The following is a 21,680-nucleotide window of genomic DNA, read 5'->3' on the forward strand; positions in this document are numbered from 1 at the left end:
CTCTGAAACAGTAGAGGAGAACAATTATTTTCAAGAGTGCCTCGTTATGGGAATTCATATAAATGCAAAGTAAATCAGTAAAATTCAGTTTACTCCTTGTAGACTCTTCAACCTGAAGTTTCTGTAGTGTAGTGGTTACCACGTTCGCCTCACACGCGAAAGGTCCCCCGTTCAAAACCGGGCGGAAACAGAGATCTCTGAAACAGTAGAGGAGAACAATCCTTTCCATGAGTGCCTCGTTATGGGAATTCCTTTAAATGCAAAGAAAATCAGTAAAAGTCTGTTTACTCCTTGTAGACTCTTCAACCAGCAGTTTCCGTAGTGTAGCGGTTATCACGTTTGACTCAACCGCTCTAGGTCCCTGTTTCAAAACCGTGCGGAAGCAGAGACCGCTGACACATACAAGACGTAACAGAAAACTCTGCGTATTATGGGAACGCAAATACATGCAAAGAATATAAGTAAAATTCTATATACTCATTGTAGTTCTTTTAACACGTAGTTTCCGTAGTTTAGTGGTTATCACGTTCGCCTCACACGCGAAAGGTCCCCGGTTCAAAACCGGGCGGAAACAGACATCTCTGAAACATTAGAGGATAACATTCCTTTTCATGAGTGCCTCGTTATGGGAATTCATTTAAATGCAAAGAAAATCAGTAAAATTCTGTTTTCTCCTTGAAGACTCTTCAACTAGCAGTTTCCGTAGTGTAGCGGTTATCACGTTTGACTCAACCGCTCTAGGTCCCTGTTTCAAAACTGTGCGGAAGCAGAGACCTCTGAGACATAAAGGAAAACTCTGTGTTTATGTGCTCCTCATTATGGGAACGCAAATACATGCAAATAATATAAGTAAAATTCTATATACTCATTGTACTTTTTTTAACATGTAGTTTCTGTAGTGTAGTGGTTATAACGTTTGCCTCACACGCGAAAGGTCCCCGGTTCAAATCCGGGAGGAAACAGACATATCTGAAACATTAGAGGAGAACATTCCTTTTCATGAGTGCCTCGTGATGGGAATTCATTTAAATGCAAAGAAAATCAGTAAAATTCTGTTTACTCCTTGTAGACTCTTCAACTAGCATTTTCCGTAGTGTAGAGGTTATCACGTTTGACTCAACCGCTCTAGGTCCCAGTTTCAAAACCGTGCGAAATCAGAGACCTCTGACACATACAAGACGTAACAGAAAACTCTGCGTTTTATGTGCTACTCATTTTTGGAACGCAAATACATGCAAAGAATATAAGTAAAATTCTATATACTCATTGTACTTTTTTTAACATGTAATTTCCGTAGTGTAGTGGTTATCACGTTTGCCTCACATGCGAAAGGTCCCCGGTTCAATACCGGGCGGAAACAGACATCTCTGAAACATTAAAGGAGAACATTCCTTTTCATGAGTGCCTCGTTATGGGAATTCATTTAAATGCAAAGAAAATCTGTAAAATTCTGTTTACTCCTTGTAGACTCTTCAACTAGCAGTTTCCGTAGTGTAGCGGTTATCACGTTTGACTCAACCACTCTCGGTCCCTGTTTCAAAACCGTGCGGAAGCAGAGACCTCTGAGACATAAAGGAAAACTCTTTGTTTTATGTGCTCCTCATTATGGGAACGCAAATACATGCAAAGAATATAAGTAAAATTCTATATACTCATTGTAGTTTTTTTTAAATGTAGTTTCCGTAGTGTAGTGGTTATCACGTTCGCCTCACATGCGAATGGTCCCCGGTTCAAAACCGGGAGGAAACAGACATCTCTGAAACAGTAGAGGAGAACAATTCTTTTCAAGAGTGCCTCGTTATGGGAATTCATATAAATGCAAAGTAAATCAGTAAAATTCAGTTTACTCCTTGTAGACTCTTCAACCTGAAGTTTCTGTAGTGTAGTGGTTACCACATTCGCCTCACACGCGAAAGATCCCCTGTTCAAAACCGGGCGGAAACAGAGATCTCTGAAACAGTAGAGGAGAACAATCCTTTTCATGAGTGCCTCGTTATGGGAATTCATTTAAATGCAAAGAAAATCAGTAAAATTCTGTTTACTCCTTGTAGACTCTTCAACTAGCAGTTTCCGTAGTGTAGCGGTTATCACGTTTGACTCAACCGCTCTAGGTCCCTGTTTCAAAACCGTGTGGAAGCAGAGACCTCTGAGACATAAAGGAAAACTCTGTGTTTATGTGCTCCTCATTATGGGAACGCAAATACATGCAAATAATATAAGTAAAATTCTATAGACTCATTGTACTTTTTTTAACATGTAGTTTCCGTAGTGTAATGGTTATCACGTTAGCCTCACACGCGAAAGGTCCCCGGTTCAAAACTGGGCGGAAACAGAGATCTCTGAAACAGTAGAGGAGAACAATTCTTTTCAAGAGTGCCTCGTTATGGGAATTCATATAAATGCAAAGTAAATCAGTAAAATTCAGTTTACTCCTTGTAGACTCTTCAACCTGAAGTTTCTGTAGTGTAGTGGTTATAACGTTTGCCTCACACGCGAAAGGTCCACGGTTCAAATCCGGGAGTAAACAGACATCTCTGAAACATTAGAGGAGAACATTCCTTTTCATGAGTGCCTCGTGATGGGAATTCATTTAAATGCAAAGAAAATCAGTAAAATTCTGTTTACTCCTTGTAGACTCTTCAACTAGCATTTTCCGTAGTGTAGAGGTTATCACGTTTGACTCAACCGCTCTAGGTCAAAGTTTCAAAACCGTGCGAAATCAGAGACCTCTGACACATACAAGACGTAACAGAAAACTCTGCGTTTTATGTGCTACTCATTTTTGGAACGCAAATACATGCAAAGAATATAAGTAAAATTCTATATACTCATTGTACAATTTTTAACATGTAGTTTCTGTAGTGTAGTGGTTATCATGTTTGCCTCACATGCGAAAGGTCCCTGGTTCAAAACCGGGCGGAAACAGACATCTCTGAAACATTAGAGGAGAACATTCCTTTTCATGAGTGCCTCGTTATGGGAATTCATTTAAATGCAAAGAAAATCAGTAAAATTCTGTTTACTCCTTGTAGACTCTTCAACTAGCAGTTTCCGTAGTGTAGCGGTTATCACGTTTGACTCAACCGCTCTCGGTCCCTGTTTCAAAACCGTGCGGAAGCAGAGACCTCTGAGACATAAAGGAAAACTCTTTGTTTTATGTGCTCCTCATTATGGGAACGCAAATACATGCAAAGAATATAAGTAAAATTCTATATACTCATTGTACTTTTTTTAACATGTAGTTGACGTAGTGTAGTGGTTATAACGTTTGCCTCACACGCGAAAGGTCCCCGGTTCAAATCCGGGAGGAAACAGACATCTCTGAAACATTAGAGGAGAACATTCCTTTTCATGAGTGCCTCGTGATGGGAATTCATTTAAATGGAAAGAAAATCAGTAAAATTCTGTTTACTCCTTGTAGACTCTTCAACTAGCATTTTCCGTAGTGTAGAGGTTATCACGTTTGACTCAACCGCTCTAGGTCCCAGTTTCAAAACCGTGCGAAATCAGAGACCGCTGACACATACAAGACGTAACAGAAAACTCTGCGTATTATGTGCTACTCATTTTTGGAACGCAAATACATGCAAAGAATATAAGTAAAATTCTATATACTCATTGTAGTTTTTTAAACATATAATTTCCGTAGTGTAGTGGTTATCACGTTCGCCTCACACGCGAAAGGTCCCCGGTTCAAAACCGTGCGGAAGCAGAGACCTCTGAGACATAAAGGAAAACTCTGTGTTTTATGTGCTCCTCATTATGGGAACGCAAATACATGCAAAGAATATAAGTAAAATTCTATATACTCATTGTACTTTTTTAACATGTAGTTTCCGTAGTGTAGTGGTTATCAAGTTTGCCTCACACGCGAAAGGTCCCCGGTTCAAAACCGGGCTGAAACAGACATCTCTGAAACATTAGAGGAGAACATTCCTTTTCATGAGTGCCTCGTTATGGGAATTCATTTAAATGCAAAGAAAATCAGTAAAATTCTGTTTACTCCTTGTAGACTCTTCAACTAGCATTTTCCATAGTGTAGCGGTTATCACGTTTGACTCAACCGCTCTCGGTCCCTGTTTCAAAACCGTGCGGAAGCAGACACCTCTGAGACATAAGGGAAAATTCTGTGTTTTATGTGCTCCTCATTATGGGAACGCAAATACATGCAAAGAATATAAGTAAAAATTCCATATACTCATTGTAGTTTTTTGAACATGTAGTTTCTGTAGTGTAGTGGTTATCACGTTCGCCTCACACGTGAAAGGTCCCCGGTTCAAAACCGGGCAGAAACAGACATCTCTGAAACAATAGAGGAGAACATTCCTTTTCATGAGTGCCTCGTTATGGGAATTCATTTAAATGCAAAGAAAATCAGTAAAATTCTGTTTACTCCTTGTAGACTCTTCAACTAGCAGTTTCCGTAGTGTAGTGGTTATCACGTTTGACTCAACCGCTCTAGGTCCCTGTTTCAAAACCGTGCGGAAGCAGAGACCTAGAGACATAAAGGAAAACTCTTTGTTTTATGTGCTCCTCATTATGGGAACGCAAATACATGCAAAGAATATAAGTAAAAATTCCATATACTCATTGTAGTTTTTTGAACATGTAGTTTCCGTAGTGTAGTGGTTATCACGTTCGCCTCACACGCGAAAGGTCCCCGGTTCAAAACCGGGCGGAAACAGACATCTCTGAAGCAGTAGAGGAGAACATTCCTTTTCATGAGTGCCTCGTTATGGGAATTCATTTAAATGCAAAGAAAATCAGTAAAATTCTGTTTACTCCTTGTAGACTCTTCAACTAGCAGTTTCCGTAGTGTAGTGGTTATCACGTTTGACTCAACCGCTCTAGGTCCCTGTTTCAAAACCGTGCGGAAGCAGAGACCTCTGAGACATAAAGGAAAACTCTGTGTTTTATGTGCTCCTCATTATGGGAACGCAAATACATGCAAAGAATATAAGTAAAATTCTATATACTCATTGTACTTTTTTTAACATGTAGTTTCCGTAGTGTAGTGGTTATCACGTACGCCTCACATACGAAAGGTCCCCGGTTCAAAACCGGGCGGAAACAGACATCTCTGAAACATTAGAGGAGAACATTCCTTTTCATGAGTGCCTCGTGATGGGAATTCATTTAAATGCAAAGAAAATCAGTAAAATTCTGTTTACTCCTTGTAGACTCTTCAACTAGCAGTTTCCGTAGTGTAGCGGTTATCACGTTTGACTCAACCGCTCTAGGTCCCTGTTTCAAAACCCTGCGGAAGCAGAGACCTCTGAAACATAAAGGAAAACTATGTGTTTTATGTGCTCCTCATTATGGGAATGCAAATACATGCAAAGAATATAAGTAAAATTCTATATACTCATTGTAGTTTTTTGAACATGTAGTTTCCGTAGTGTAGTGGTTATCACGTTCGCCTCACATATGAAAGGTCCCCGGTTCAAAACCGGGCGGAAACAGACATCTCTGAAGCAGTAGAGGAGAACATTCCTTTTCATGAGTGCCTCGTTATGGGAATTCATTTAAATGCAAAGAAAATCAGTAAAATTCTGTTTACTCCTTGTAGACTCTTCAACTAGCAGTTTCCGTAGTGTAGCGGTTATCACGTTTGACTCAACCGCTCTAGGTCCCTGTTTCAAAACCGTGCGGAAGCAGAGACCGCTGACACATACAAGACGTAACAGAAAACTCTGCGTATTATGGGAACGCAAATACATGCAAAGAATATAAGTAAAATTCTATATACTCATTGTAGTTTTTTTAACATGTAGTTTCCGTAGTGTAGTGGTTATCACGTTCGCCTCAACCGCTCTAGGTCCCTGTTTCAAAACCCTGCGGAAGCAGACACCTCTGAGACATAAAGGAAAACTCTGTGTTTTATGTGCTCCTCATTATGGGAACGCAAATACATGCAAAGAATATAAGTAAAATTCTATATACTCATTGTAGTTTTTTTAACATGTAGTTTCCGTAGTGTATTGTTTATCACGTTCGCCTCACACGCGAAAGGTCCCCGGTTCAAAACCGGGTGGAAACAGATATCTCTGAAACATTAGAGGAGAACATTCCTATTCATGAGTGCCTCGTGATGGGAATTCATTTAAATGCAAAGAAAATCTGTAAAATTCTGTTTACTCCTTGTAGACTCTTCAACTAGCAGTTTCCGTAGTGTAGCGGTTATCACGTTTGACTCAACCGCTCTAGGTCCCTGTTTCAAAACCGTGCGGAAGCAGAGACCTCTGAGACATAAAGGAAAACTCTGTGTTTTATATGCTCCTCATTATGGGAACGCAAATACATGCAAAGAATATAAGTAAAATTCTATATACTCATTGTACAATTTGTAACATGTAGTTTCCGTAGTGTAGTGGTTATCACGTTTGCCTCACACGCGAAAGGTCCCCGGTTCAAAATCGGGCGGAAACAGACATCTCTGAAGCAGTAGAGGAGAACATTCCTTTTCATGAGTGCCTCGTTATGGGAATTCATTTGAATGCAAAGAAAATCAGTAAAATTCTGTTTACTCCTTGTAGACTCTTCAACTAGCATTTTCCGTAGTGTAGAGGTTATCACGTTTGACTCAACCGCTCTAGGTCCCTGTTTCAAAACCGTGCGGAAGCAGAGACCTCTGAGACATAAAGGAAAACTCTGTGTTTTATGTGCTCCTCATTATGGGAACGCAAATACATGCAAATAATATAATTAAAATTCTATATACTCATTGTAGTTTTTTTAACATATAATTTCCATAGTGTAGTGGTTATCACGTTCGCCTCACACGCGAAAGGTCCCCGGTTCAAACCCGGGCGGTAACCGACATCTCTGAAGCAGTAGAGGAGAACATTCCTTTTCATGAGTGCCTCGTTATGGGAATTCATTTAAATGCAAAGAAAATCAGTAAAATTCTGTTTACTCCTTGTAGACTCTTCAACTAGCAGTTTCCGTAGTGTAGCGGTTATCACGTTTGACTCAACCGCTCTAGGTCCCTGTTTCAAAACCCTGCGGAAGCAGACACCTCTGAGACATAAAGGAAAACTCTGTGTTTTATGTGCTCCTCATTATGGGAACGCAAATACATGCAAAGAATATAAGTAAAATTCTATATACTCATTGTAGTTTTTTTAACATGTAGTTTCCGTAGTGTATTGTTTATCACGTTCGCCTCACACGCGAAAGGTCCCCGGTTCAAAACCGGGTGGAAACAGATATCTCTGAAACATTAGAGGAGAACATTCCTATTCATGAGTGCCTCGTGATGGGAATTCATTTAAATGCAAAGAAAATCTGTAAAATTCTGTTTACTCCTTGTAGACTCTTCAACTAGCAGCTTCCGTAGTGTAGCGGTTATCATGTTTGACTCAACCGCTCTAGGTCCCTGTTTCAAAACCCTGCGGAAGCAGAGACCTCTGAGACATAAAGGAAAACTCTGTGTTTTATGTGCTCCTCATTATGGGAACGCAAATACATGCAAATAATATAATTAAAATTCTATATACTCATTGTAGTTTTTTTAACATATAATTTCCATAGTGTAGTGGTTATCACGTTCGCCTCACACGCGAAAGGTCCCCGGTTCAAACCCGGGCGGTAACCGACATCTCTGAAGCAGTAGAGGAGAACATTCCTTTTCATGAGTGCCTCGTTATGGGAATTCATTTAAATGCAAAGAAAATCAGTAAAATTCTGTTTACTCCTTGTAGACTCTTCAACTAGCATTTTCCGTAGTGTAGAGGTTATCACGTTTGACTCAACCGCTCTAGGTCCCTGTTTCAAAACCGTGCGGAAGCAGAGACCTCTGAGACATAAAGGAAAACTCTTTGTTTTATGTGCTCCTCATTATGGGAACGCAAATACATGCAAAGAATATAAGTAAAATTCTATATACTCATTGTAGTTTTTTGAACATGTAGTTTCCGTAGTGTAGTGGTTATCACGTTTGCCTCACACGCGAAAGGTCCCCGGTTCAAAACCGGGCTGAAACAGACATCTCTGAAGCAGTAGAGGAGAACATTCCTTTTCATGAGTGCCTCGTTATGGGAATTCATTTGAATGCAAAGAAAATCAGTAAAATTCTGTTTACTCCTTGTAGACTCTTCAACTAGCATTTTCCGTAGTGTAGAGGTTATCACGTTTGACTCAACCGCTCTAGGTCCCTGTTTCAAAACCGTGCGGAAGCAGAGACCTCTGAGACATAAAGGAAAACTCTTTGTTTTATGTGCTCCTCATTATGGGAACGCAAATACATGCAAAGAATATAAGTAAAATTCTATATACTCATTGTAGTTTTTTTAACATGTAGTTTCCGTAGTGTAGTGGTTATCACGTTTGCCTCACACGTGAAAGGTCCCCGGTTCAAAACCGGGCGGAAACAGAGATCTCTGAAACAGTAGAGGAGAACAATCCTTTTCATGAGTGCCTCGTTATGGGAATTCATTTAAATGCAAAGAAAATCAGTAAAATTCTGTTTACTCCTTGTAGACTCTTCAACTAGCAGTTTCCGTAGTGTAGCGGTTATCACGTTTCACTCAACCGCTCTAGGTCCCTGTTTCAAAACTGTGCGGAAGCAGAGACCTCTGAGACATAAAGGAAAACTCCGTGTTTTATGTGCTCCTCATTATGGGAACGCAAATACATGCAAAGAATATAAGTAAAATTCTATATACTCATTGTAGTTTTTTTAACATGTAGTGTCTGTAGTGTAGTGGTTATCACGTTCGCCTCACACGCGAAAGGTCCCCGGTTCAAAACCAGGCGGAAACAGACATCTCTGAAGCAGTAGAGGAGAACATTCCTTTTCATGAGTGCCTCGTTATGGTAATTCATTCAAATGCAAAGAAAATCAGTAAAATTCTGTTTACTCCTTGTAGACTCTTCAACTAACAGTTTCCGTAGTGTAGAGGTTATCACGTTTGACTCAACCGCTCTAGGTCCCTGTTTCAAAACCGTGCGGAAGCAGAGACCTCTGACACATACAAGACGTAACAGAAAACTATGCGTTTTATGTGCTACTCATTATTGGAACGCAAATACATGCAAAGAATATAAGTAAAATTCTATATACTCATTGTAGTTTTTTTAACATGTAGTGTCCGTAGTGTAGTGGTTATCACGTTCGCCTCACACGCGAAAGGTCCCCGGTTCAAAACCGGGCGTAAACAGACATCTCTGAAGCAGTAGAGGAGAACATTCCTTTTCATGAGTGCCTCGTTATGGGAATTCATTTAAATGCAAAGAAAATCAGTAAAATTCTGTTTACTCCTTGTAGACTCTTCAACTAGCAGTTTCCGTAGTGCAGCGGTTATCACGTTTGACTCAACCGCTCTAGGTCCCTGTTTCAAAACCGTGCGGAAGCAGAGACCTCTGAGACATAAAGGAAAACTCTTTGTTTTATGTGCTCCTCATTATGGGAACGCAAATACATGCAAAGAATATAAGTAAAATTCTATATACTCATTGTAGTTTTTTGAACATGTAGTTTCTGTAGTGTAGTGGTTATCACGTTCGCCTCACACGCGAAAGGTCCCCGGTTCAAAACCGGGCGGAAACAGACATCTCTGAAGCAGTAGAGGAGAACATTCCTTTTCATGAGTGCCTCGTTATGGGAATTCATTTAAATGCAAAGAAAATCAGTAAAATTCTGTTTACTCCTTGTAGACTCTTCAACTAGCAGTTTCTGTAGTGCAGCGGTTATCACGTTTGACTCAACCGCTCTAGGTCCCTGTTTCAAAACCGTGCGGAAGCAGAGACCGCTGACACATACAAGACGTAACAGAAAACTCTGCTTATTTCGGGAACGCAAATACATGCAAAGAATATAAGTAAAATTCTATATACTCATTGTAGTTCTTTTAACATGTAGTTTTCGTAGTGTAGTGGTTATCACGTTTTCCTCACACGCGAAAGGTCCCCGGTTCAAAACCGGGCGGAAACAGACATCTCTGAAACAATAGAGGAGGACATTCCTTTTCATGAGTGCCTCGTTATGGGAATTCATTTAAATGCAAAGAAAATCAGTAAAATTCTGTTTACTCCTTGTAGACTCTTCAACTAGCAGTTTCCGTAGTGTAGCGGTTATCACGTTTGACTCAACAGCTCTAGGTCCCTGTTTCAAAACCCTGCGGAAGCAGACACCTCTGAGACATAAAGGAAAACTCTGTGTTTTATGTGCTCCTCATTATGGGAACGCAAATACATGCAAAGAATATAAGTAAAATTCTATATCCTCATTGTAGTTTTTTGAACATGTAGTTTCTGTAGTGTAGTGGTTATCACGTTCACCTCACACGCGAAAGGTCCCCGGTTCAAAACCGGGCGGAAACAGACATCTCTGAAGCAGTAGAGGAGAACATTCCTTTTCATGAGTGCCTCGTTATGGGAATTCATTTAAATGCAAAGAAAATCAGTAAAATTCTGTTTACTCCTTGTAGACTCTTCAACTAGCAGTTTCCGTAGTGTAGCGGTTATCACGTTTGACTCAACCGCTCTAGGTCCCTGTTTCAAAACTGTGCGGAAGCAGAGACTTCTGAAACATAAAGGAAAACTCTTTGTTTTATGTGCTCCTCAGTATGGGAACGCAAATACATGCAAAGAATATAAGTAAAATTCTATATACTCAATGTAGTTCTTTTAACATGTAGTTTTCGTAGTGTAGTGGTTATCACGTTTTCCTCACACGCGAAAGGTCCCCGGTTCAAAACCGGGTGGAAACAGACATCTCTGAAACATTAGAGGAGAACATTCCTTTTCATGGGTGCCTCGTGATAGGAATTCATTTAAATGCAAAGAAAATCAGTAAAATTATGTTTACTCCTTGTAGACTCTTCAACTAGCAGTTTCCGTAGTGTAGCGGTTATCACGTTTGACTCAAACGTTCTAGGTCCCTGTTTCAAAACTGTGCGGAAGCAGAGACTTCTGAGACATAAAGGAAAACTCTTTGTTTTATGTGCTCCTCAGTATGGGAACGCAAATACATGCAAAGAATATAAGTAAAATTCTATATACTCATTGTACTTTTTTTAACATGTAGTTTCAGTAGTGTAGTGGTTATCACGTTCGCCTCACAAGCGAAAGGTCCCCGGTTCAAAACCGGGTGGAAACAGACATCTCTGAAACATTAGAGGAGAACATTCCTTTTCATGAGTGCCTCGTGATGGGAATTCATTTAAATGCAAAGAAAATCAGTAAAATTCTGTTTACTCCTTGTAGACTCTTCAACTAGCAGTTTCCGTAGTGTAGCGGTTATCACGTTTGACTCAACCGCTCTAGGTCCCTGTTTCAAAACTGTGCGGAAGCAGAGACTTCTGAGACATAAAGGAAAACTCTGTGTTTTAAGTGCTCCTCATTATGGGAACGCAAATACATGCAAATAATATAAGTACAATTCTATATACTCATTGTAGTTTTATAAACATGTAGTTTCCGTAGTGTAGTGGTTATCACGTTCGCCTCACACGGGATAGGTCCCCGGTTCAAAACTGGGTGGAAACAGACATCTCTGAAGCAGTAGAGGAGAACATTCCTTTTCATGAGTGCCTCGTTATGGGAATTCATTTAAATGCAAAGAAAATCAGTAAAATTCTGTTTACTCCTTGTAGACTCTTCAACTAGCAGTTTCCGTAGTGTAGCGGTTATCACGTTTGACTCAACCGCTCTCGGTCCCTGTTTCAAAACCGTGCGGAAGCAGAGACCTCTGAGACATAAAGGAAAACTCTTTGTTTTATGTGCTCCTCAGAATGGGGACGCAAATACATGCAAAGAATATAAGTAAAATTCTATATACTCATTGTACTTTTTTTAACATGTAGTTTCAGTAGTGTAGTGGTTATCACGTTCGCCTCACACGCGAAAGGTCCCCGGTTCAAAACCGGGCGGAAACAGACATCTCTGAAACATTAGAGGAGAACATTCCTTTTCATGAGTGCCTCGTGATGGGAATTCATTTAAATGCAAAGAAAATCAGTAAAATTCTGTTTACTCCTTGTAGACTCTTCAACTAGCAGTTTCCGTAGTGTAGCGGTTATCACGTTTGACTCAACCGCTCTCGGTCCCTGTTTCAAAACCGTGCGGAAGCAGAGACCTCTGAGACATAAAGGAAAACTCTTTGTTTCATGTGCTCCTCATTATGGGAACGCAAATACATGCAAAGAATATAAGTAAAATTCTGTATACTCATTGTAGTTTTTTTCAAATGTAGTTTCCGTAGTGTAGTGGTTATCACGTTCGCCTCACACGCGAAAGGTCCCCGGTTCAAAACCGGGCGGAAACAGACATCTCTGAAACAATAGAGGAGAACATTCCTTTTCATGAGTGCCTCGTTATGGGAATTCATTTAAATGCAAAGAAAATCAGTAAAATTCTGTTTACTCCTTGTAGACTCTTCAACTAGCAGTTTCTGTAGTGTAGCGGTTATCACGTTTGACTCAACCGCTCTAGGTCCCTGTTTCAAAACCCTGCGGAAGCAGACACCTCTGAGACATAAAGGAAAACTCTGTGTTTTATGTGCTCCTCATTATGGGAACGCAAATACATGCAAAGAATATAAGTAAAATTCTATATACTCATTGTAGTTTTTTTAACATGTAGTTTCCGTAGTGTATTGTTTATCACGTTCGCCTCACACGCGAAAGGTCCCCGGTTCAAAACCGGGTGGAAACAGATATCTCTGAAACATTAGAGGAGAACATTCCTATTCATGAGTGCCTCGTGATGGGAATTCATTTAAATGCAAAGAAAATCTGTAAAATTCTGTTTACTCCTTGTAGACTCTTCAACTAGCATTTTCCGTAGTGTAGAGGTTATCACGTTTGACTCAACCGCTCTAGGTCCCTGTTTCAAAACCCTGCGGAAGCAGACACCTCTGAGACATAAAGGAAAACTCTGTGTTTTATGTGCTCCTCATTATGGGAACGCAAATACATGCAAAGAATATAAGTAAAATTCTATATACTCATTGTAGTTCTTTTAACATGTAGTTTCCGTAGTGTAGTGGTTATCACGTTCGCCTCACACGCGAAAGGTCCCCGGTTCAAAACCGGGCGGAAACAGACATCTCTGAAGCAGTAGAGGAGAACATTCCTTTTCATGAGTGCCTCGTGATGGGAATTCATTTAAATGCAAAGAAAATCAGTAAAATTCTGTTTACTCCTTGTAGACTCTTCAACTAGCATTTTCCGTAGTGTAGAGGTTATCACGTTTGACTCAACCGCTCTAGGTCCCTGTTTCAAAACCGTGTGGAAGCAGAGACCGCTGACACATACAAGACGTAACAGAAAACTCTGCGTATTATGGGAACGCAAATACATGCAAAGAATATAAGAAAAATTCTATATACTCATTGTACTTTTTTAAACATGAAGTTTCAGTAGTGTAGTGGTTATCACGTTCGCCTCACACGCGAAAGGTCCCTGGTTCAAAACCGGGCGGAAACAGACATCTCTGAAACATTAGAGGAGAACATTCCTATTCATGAGTGCCTCGTGAACGGAATTCATTTAAATGCAAAGAAAATCAGTAAAATTCTGTTTACTCCTTGTAGACTCTTCAACTAGCAGTTTCCGTAGTGTAGCGGTTATCACGTTTGACTCAACCGCTCTCGGTCCCTGTTTCAAAACCGTGCGGAAGCTGAGACATAAAGGAAAACTCTTTGTTTTATGTGCTCCTCATTATGGGAACGCAAATACATGCAAAGAATATAAGTAAAATTCTATATACTCATTGTAGTTTTTTTAAACTGTAGTTTCCGTAGTGTAGTGGTTATCACGTTCGCCTCACACACGAAAAGTCCCCGGTTCAAAACCGGGCGGAAACAGACATCTCTGAAGCAGTAGAGGAGAACATTCCTTTTCATGAGTGCCTCGTTATGGGAATTCATTTAAATGCAAAGAAAATCAGTAAAATTCTGTTTACTCCTTGTAGACTCTTCAACTAGCAGTTTCCGTAGTACAGCGGTTATCACGTTTGACTCAACCGCTCTCGGTCCCTGTTTCAAAACCGTGCGGAAGCAGAGACCTCTGAGACATAAAGGAAAACTCTTTGTTTTATGTGCTCCTCATTATGGGAACGCAAATACATGCAAAGAATATAAGTAAAATTCTATATACTCATTGTAGTTTTTTTTTAATGTAGTTTCCGTAGTGTAGTGGTTATCACGTTCGCCTCACACGCGAAAGGTCCCCGGTTCAAAACCGGGCGGAAACAGACATCTCTGAAACAATAGAGGAGAACATTCCTTTTCATGAGTGCCTCGTTATGGGAATTCATTTAAATGCAAAGAAAATCAGTAAAATTCTGTTTACTCCTTGTAGACTCTTCAACTAGCAGTTTCCGTAGTGTAGCGGTTATCACGTTTGACTCAACCGCTCTAGGTCCCTGTTTCAAAACCCTGCGGAAGCAGACACCTCTGAGACATAAAGGAAAACTCTGTGTTTTATGTGCTCCTCATTATGGGAACGCAAATACATGCAAAGAATATAAGTAAAATTCTATATCCTCATTGTAGTTTTTTGGACATGTAGTTTCCGTAGTGTAGTGGTTATCACGTTCGCCTCACACGCGAAAGGTCCCCGGTTCAAAACCGGGTGTAAAAAGACATCTCTGAAGCAGTAGAGGAGAACATTCCTTTTCATGAGTGCCTCGTTATGGGAATTCATTTAAATGCAAAGAAAATCAGTAAAATTCTGTTTACTCCTTGTAGACTCTTCAACTAGCAGTTTCCGTAGTGCAGCGGTTATCACGTTTGACTCAACCGCTCTAGGTCCCTGTTTCAAAACCGTGCGGAAGCAGAGACCTCTGAGACATAAAGGAAAACTCTTTGTTTTATGTGCTCCTCATTATGGGAACGCAAATACATGCAAAGAAAATAAGTAAAATTCTATATACTCATTGTAGTTTTTTTTAAATGTAGTTTCCGTAGTGTAGTGGTTATCACGTTCGCCTCACACGCGAAAGGTCCCCGGTTCAAAACCGGGCGGAAACAGACATCTCTGAAACAATAGAGGAGAACAGTCCTTTTCATGAGTGCCTCGTTATGGGAATTCATTTAAATGCAAAGAAAATCAGTAAAATTCTGTTTACTCCTTGTAGACTCTTCAACTAGCAGTTTCCGTAGTGTAGCGGTTATCACGTTTGACTCAACCGCTCTAGGTCCCTGTTTCAAAACCCTGCGGAAGCAGACACCTCTGAGACATAAAGGAAAACTCTGTGTTTTATGTGCTCCTCATTATGGGAACGCAAATACATGCAAAGAATATAAGTAAAATTCTATATCCTCATTGTAGTTTTTTGAACATGTAGTTTCTGTAGTGTAGTGGTTATCACGTTCGCCTCACACGCGAAAGGTCCCCGGTTCAAAACCGGGCGGAAACAGACATCTCTGAAGCAGTAGAGGAGAACATTCCTTTTCATGAGTGCCTCGTTATGGGAATTCATTTAAATGCAAAGAAAATCAGTAAAATTCTGTTTACTCCTTGTAGACTCTTCAACTAGCAGTTTCCGTAGTGCAGCGGTTATCACGTTTGACTCAACCGCTCTAGGTCCCTGTTTCAAAACCGTGCGGAAGCAGAGACCGCTGACACATACAAGACGTAACAGAAAACTCTGCTTATTTCGGGAACGCAAATACATGCAAAGAATATAAGTAAAATTCTATATACTCATTGTAGTTCTTTTAACATGTAGTTTTCGTAGTGTAGTGGTTATCACGTTTTCCTCACACGCGAAAGGTCCCCGGTTCAAAACCGGGCGGAAACAGACATCTCTGAAACAATAGAGGAGGACATTCCTTTTCATGAGTGCCTCGTTATGGGAATTCATTTAAATGCAAAGAAAATCAGTAAAATTCTGTTTACTCCTTGTAGACTCTTCAACTAGCAGTTTCCGTAGTGTAGCGGTTATCACGTTTGACTCAACCGCTCTAGGTCCCTGTTTCAAAACTGTGCGGAAGCAGAGACTTCTGAGACATAAAGGAAAACTCTTTGTTTTATGTGCTCCTCAGTATGGGAACGCAAATACATGCAAAGAATATAAGTAAAATTCTATATACTCAATGTAGTTCTTTTAACATGTAGTTTTCGTAGTGTAGTGGTTATCACGTTTTCCTCACACGCGAAAGGTCCCCGGTTCAAAACCGGGTGGAAACAGACATCTCTGAAACATTAGAGGAGAACATTCCTTCTCATGAGTGCCTCGTGATGGGAATTCATTTAAATGCAAAGAAAATCAGTAAAATTATGTTTACTCCTTGTAGACTCTTCAACTAGCAGTTTCCGTAGTGTAGCGGTTATCACGTTTGACTCAAACGTTCTAGGTCCCTGTTTCAAAACTGTGCGGAAGCAGAGACTTCTGAGACATAAAGGAAAACTCTTTGTTTTATGTGCTCCTCAGTATGGGAACGCAAATACATGCAAAGAATATAAGTAAAGTTCTATATACTCATTGTACTTTTTTTAACATGTAGTTTCAGTAGTGTAGTGGTTATCACGTTCGCCTCACACGCGAAAGGTCCCCGGTTCAAAACCGGGTGGAAACAGACATCTCTGAAACATTAGAGGAGAACATTCCTTTTCATGAGTGCCTCGTAATGGGAATTCATTTAAATGCAAAGAAAATCAGTAAAATTCTGTTTACTCCTTGTAGACTCTTCAACTAGCAGTTTCCGTAGTGTAGCGGTTATCACGTTTGACTCAACCGCTCTAGGTCACTGTTTCAAAACTGTGCGGAAGCAGAGACTTCTGAGACATAAAGGAAAACTCTGTGTTTTAAGTGCTCCTCATTATGGGAACGCAAATACATGCAAATAATATAAGTACAATTCTATATACTCATTGTAGTTTTATAAACATGTAGTTTCCGTAGTGTAGTGGTTATCACGTTCGCCTCACACGCGATAGGTCCCCGGTTCAAAACTGGGTGGAAACAGACATCTCTGAAGCAGTAGAGGAGAACATTCCTTTTCATGAGTGCCTCGTTATGGGAATTCATTTAAATGCAAAGAAAATCAGTAAAATTCTGTTTACTCCTTGTAGACTCTTCAACTAGCAGTTTCCGTAGTGTAGCGGTTATCACGTTTGACTCAACCGCTCTCGGTCCCTGTTTCAAAACCGTGCGGAAGCAGAGACCTCTGAGACATAAAGGAAAACTCTTTGTTTTATGTGCTCCTCAGAATGGGAACGCAAATACATGCAAAGAATATAAGTAAAATTCTATATACTCATTGTACTTTTTTTAACATGTAGTTTCAGTAGTGTAGTGGTTATCACGTTTGCCTCACACGCGAAAGGTCCCCGGTTCAAAACCGGGCGGAAACAGACATCTCTGAAACATTAGAGGAGAACATTCCTTTTCATGAGTGCCTCGTGATGGGAATTCATTTAAATGCAAAGAAAATCAGTAAAATTCTGTTTACTCCTTGTAGACTCTTCAACTAGCAGTTTCCGTAGTGTAGCGGTTATCACGTTTGACTCAACCGCTCTCGGTCCCTGTTTCAAAACCGTGCGGAAGCAGAGACCTCTGAGACATAAAGGAAAACTCTTTGTTTCATGTGCTCCTCATTATGGGAACGCAAATACATGCAAAGAATATAAGTAAAATTCTATATACTCATTGTAGTTTTTTTCAAATGTAGTTTCCGTAGTGTAGTGGTTATCACGTTCGCCTCACACGCGAAAGGTCTCCGGTTCAAAACCGGGCGGAAACAGACATCTCTGAAACAATAGAGGAGAACATTCCTTTTCATGAGTGCCTCGTTATGGGAATTCATTTAAATGCAAAGAAAATCAGTAAAATTCTGTTTACTCCTTGTAGACTCTTCAACTAGCAGTTTCCGTAGTGTAGCGGTTATCACGTTTGACTCAACCGCTCTAGGTCCCTGTTTCAAAACCTTGCGGAAGCAGACACCTCTGAGACATAAAGGAAAACTCTGTGTTTTATGTGCTCCTCATTATGGGAACGCAAATACATGCAAAGAATATAAGTAAAATTCTATATACTCATTGTGGTTTTTTTAACATGTAGTTTCCGTAGTGTATTGTTTATCACGTTCGCCTCACACGCGAAAGGTCCCCGGTTCAAAACCGGGTGGAAACAGATATCTCTGAAACATTAGAGGAGAACATTCCTATTCATGAGTGCCTCGTGATGAGAATTCATTTAAATGCAAAGAAAATCTGTAAAATTCTGTTTACTCCTTGTAGACTCTTCAACTAGCATTTTCCGTAGTGTAGCGGTTATCACGTTTGACTCAACCGCTCTCGGTCCCTGTTTCAAAACCGTGCGGAAGCAGAGACCTCTGAGACATAAAGGAAAACTCTTTGTTTTATGTGCTCCTCAGAATGGGAACGCAAATACATGCAAAGAATATAAGTAAAATTCTATATACTCATTGTACTTTTTTTAACATGTAGTTTCAGTAGTGTAGTGGTTATCACGTTTGCCTCACACGCGAAAGGTCCCCGGTTCAAAACCGGGCGGAAACAGACATCTCTGAAACATTAGAGGAGAACATTCCTTTTCATGAGTGCCTCGTGATGGGAATTCATTTAAATGCAAAGAAAATCAGTAAAATTCTGTTTACTCCTTGTAGACTCTTCAACTAGCAGTTTCCGTAGTGTAGCGGTTATCACGTTTGACTCAACCGCTCTCGGTCCCTGTTTCAAAACCGTGCGGAAGCAGAGACCTCTGAGACATAAAGGAAAACTCTTTGTTTCATGTGCTCCTCATTATGGGAACGCAAATACATGCAAAGAATATAAGTAAAATTCTATATACTCATTGTAGTTTTTTTCAAATGTAGTTTCCGTAGTGTAGTGGTTATCACGTTCGCCTCACACGCGAAAGGTCCCCGGTTCAAAACCGGGCGGAAACAGACATCTCTGAAACAATAGAGGAGAACATTCCTTTTCATGAGTGCCTCGTTATGGGAATTCATTTAAATGCAAAGAAAATCAGTAAAATTCTGTTTACTCCTTGTAGACTCTTCAACTAGCAGTTTCCGTAGTGTAGCGGTTATCACGTTTGACTCAACCGCTCTAGGTCCCTGTTTCGAAACCCTGCGGAAGCAGACACCTCTGAGACATAAAGGAAAACTCTGTGTTTTATGTGCTCCTCATTATGGGAACGCAAATACATGCAAAGAATATAAGTAAAATTCTATATACTCATTGTAGTTTTTTTAACATGTAGTTTCCGTAGTGTATTGTTTATCACGTTCGCCTCACACGCGAAAGGTCCCCGGTTCAAAACCGGGTGGAAACAGATATCTCTGAAACATTAGAGGAGAACATTCCTATTCATGAGTGCCTCGTGATGAGAATTCATTTAAATGCAAAGAAAATCTGTAAAATTCTGTTTACTCCTTGTAGACTCTTCAACTAGCATTTTCCGTAGTGTAGAGGTTATCACGTTTGACTCAACCGCTCTAGGTCCCTGTTTCAAAACCCTGCGGAAGCAGACACCTCTGAGACATAAAGGAAAACTCTGTGTTTTATGTGCTCCTCATTATGGGAACGCAAATACATGCAAAGAATATAAGTAAAATTCTATATACTCATTGTAGTTCTTTTAACATGTAGTTTCCGTAGTGTAGTGGTTATCACGTTCGCCTCACACGCGAAAGGTCCCCGGTTCAAAACCGGGCGGAAACAGACATCTCTGAAGCAGTAGAGGAGAACATTCCTTTTCATGAGTGCCTCGTGATGGGAATTCATTTAAATGCAAAGAAAATCAGTAAAATTCTGTTTACTCCTTGTAGACTCTTCAACTAGCATTTTCCGTAGTGTAGAGGTTATCACGTTTGACTCAACCGCTCTAGGTCCCTGTTTGAAAACCGTGTGGAAGCAGAGACCGCTGACACATACAAGACGTAACAGAAAACTCTGCGTATTATGGGAACGCAAATACATGCAAAGAATATAAGAAAAATTCTATATACTCATTGTACTTTTTTAAACATGAAGTTTCAGTAGTGTAGTGGTTATCACGTTCACCTCACACGCGAAAGGTCCCCGGTTCAAAACCGGGCGGAAACAGACATCTCTGAAACATTAGAGGAGAACATTCCTATTCATGAGTGCCTCGTGAACGGAATTCATTTAATTGCAAAGAAAATCAGTAAAATTCTGTTTACTCCTTGTAGACTCTTCAACTAGCAGTTTCCGTAGTGTAGCGGTTATCACGTTTGACTCAACCGCTCTCGGTCCCTGTTTCAAAACCGTGCGGAAGCAGAGACCTCTGAGACATAAAGGAAAACTCTTTGTTTTATGTGCTCCTCATTATGGGAACGCAAATACATGCAAAGAATATAAGTAAAATTCTATATACTCATTGTAGTTTTTTTAAACTGTAGTTTCCGTAGTGTAGTGGTTATCACGTTCGCCTCACACACGAAAAGTCCCCGGTTCAAAACCGGGCGGAAACAGACATCTCTGAAGCAGTAGAGGAGAACATTCCTTTTCATGAGTGCCTCGTTATGGGAATTCATTTAAATGCAAAGAAAATCAGTAAAATTCTGTTTACTTCTTGTAGACTCTTCAACTAGCAGTTTCCGTAGTGCAGCGGTTATCACGTTTGACTCAACCGCTCTCGGTCCCTGTTTCAAAACCGTGCGGAAGCAGAGACTTCTGAGACATAAAGGAAAACTCTTTGTTTTATGTGCTCCTCAGTATGGGAACGCAAATACATGCAAAGAATATAAGTAAAATTCTATATACTCAATGTAGTTCTTTTAACATGTAGTTTTCGTAGTGTAGTGGTTATCACGTTTTCCTCACACGCGAAAGGTCCCCGGTTCAAAACCGGGTGGAAACAGACATCTCTGAAACATTAGAGGAGAACATTCCTTTTCATGAGTGCCTCGTCATGGGAATTCATTTAAATGCAAAGAAAATCAGTAAAATTATGTTTACTCCTTGTAGACTCTTCAACTAGCAGTTTCCGTAGTGTAGCGGTTATCACGTTTGACTCAAACGTTCTAGGTCCCTGTTTCAAAACTGTGCGGAAGCAGAGACTTCTGAGACATAAAGGAAAACTCTTTGTTTTATGTGCTCCTCAGTATGGGAACGCAAATACATGCAAAGAATATAAGTAAAATTCTATATACTCATTGTACTTTTTTTAACATGTAGTTTCAGTAGTGTAGTGGTTATCACGTTCGCCTCAAACGCGAAAGGTCCCCGGTTCAAAACCGGGTGGAAACAGACATCTCTGAAACATTAGAGGAGAACATTCCTTTTCATGAGTGCCTCGTGATGGGAATTCATTTAAATGCAAAGAAAATCAGTAAAATTCTGTTTACTCCTTGTAGACTCTTCAACTAGCAGTTTCCGTAGTGTAGCGGTTATCACGTTTGACTCAACCGCTCTAGGTCCCTGTTTCAAAACTGTGCGGAAGCAGAGACTTCTGAGACATAAAGGAAAACTCTGTGTTTTAAGTGCTCCTCATTATGGGAACGCAAATACATGCAAATAATATAAGTACAATTCTATATACTCATTGTAGTTTTATAAACATGTAGTTTCCGTAGTGTAGTGGTTATCACGTTCGCCTCACACGCGATAGGTCCCTGGTTCAAAACTGGGTGGAAACAGACATCTCTGAAGCAGTAGAGGAGAACATTCCTTTTCATGAGTGCCTCGTTATGGGAATTCATTTAAATGCAAAGAAAATCAGTAAAATTCTGTTTACTC

Source organism: Coregonus lavaretus, assembly GCF_964263955.1.
Source record: "Coregonus lavaretus genome assembly, chromosome: 36".
NCBI classification, from domain to species: domain Eukaryota; kingdom Metazoa; phylum Chordata; class Actinopteri; order Salmoniformes; family Salmonidae; genus Coregonus; species Coregonus lavaretus.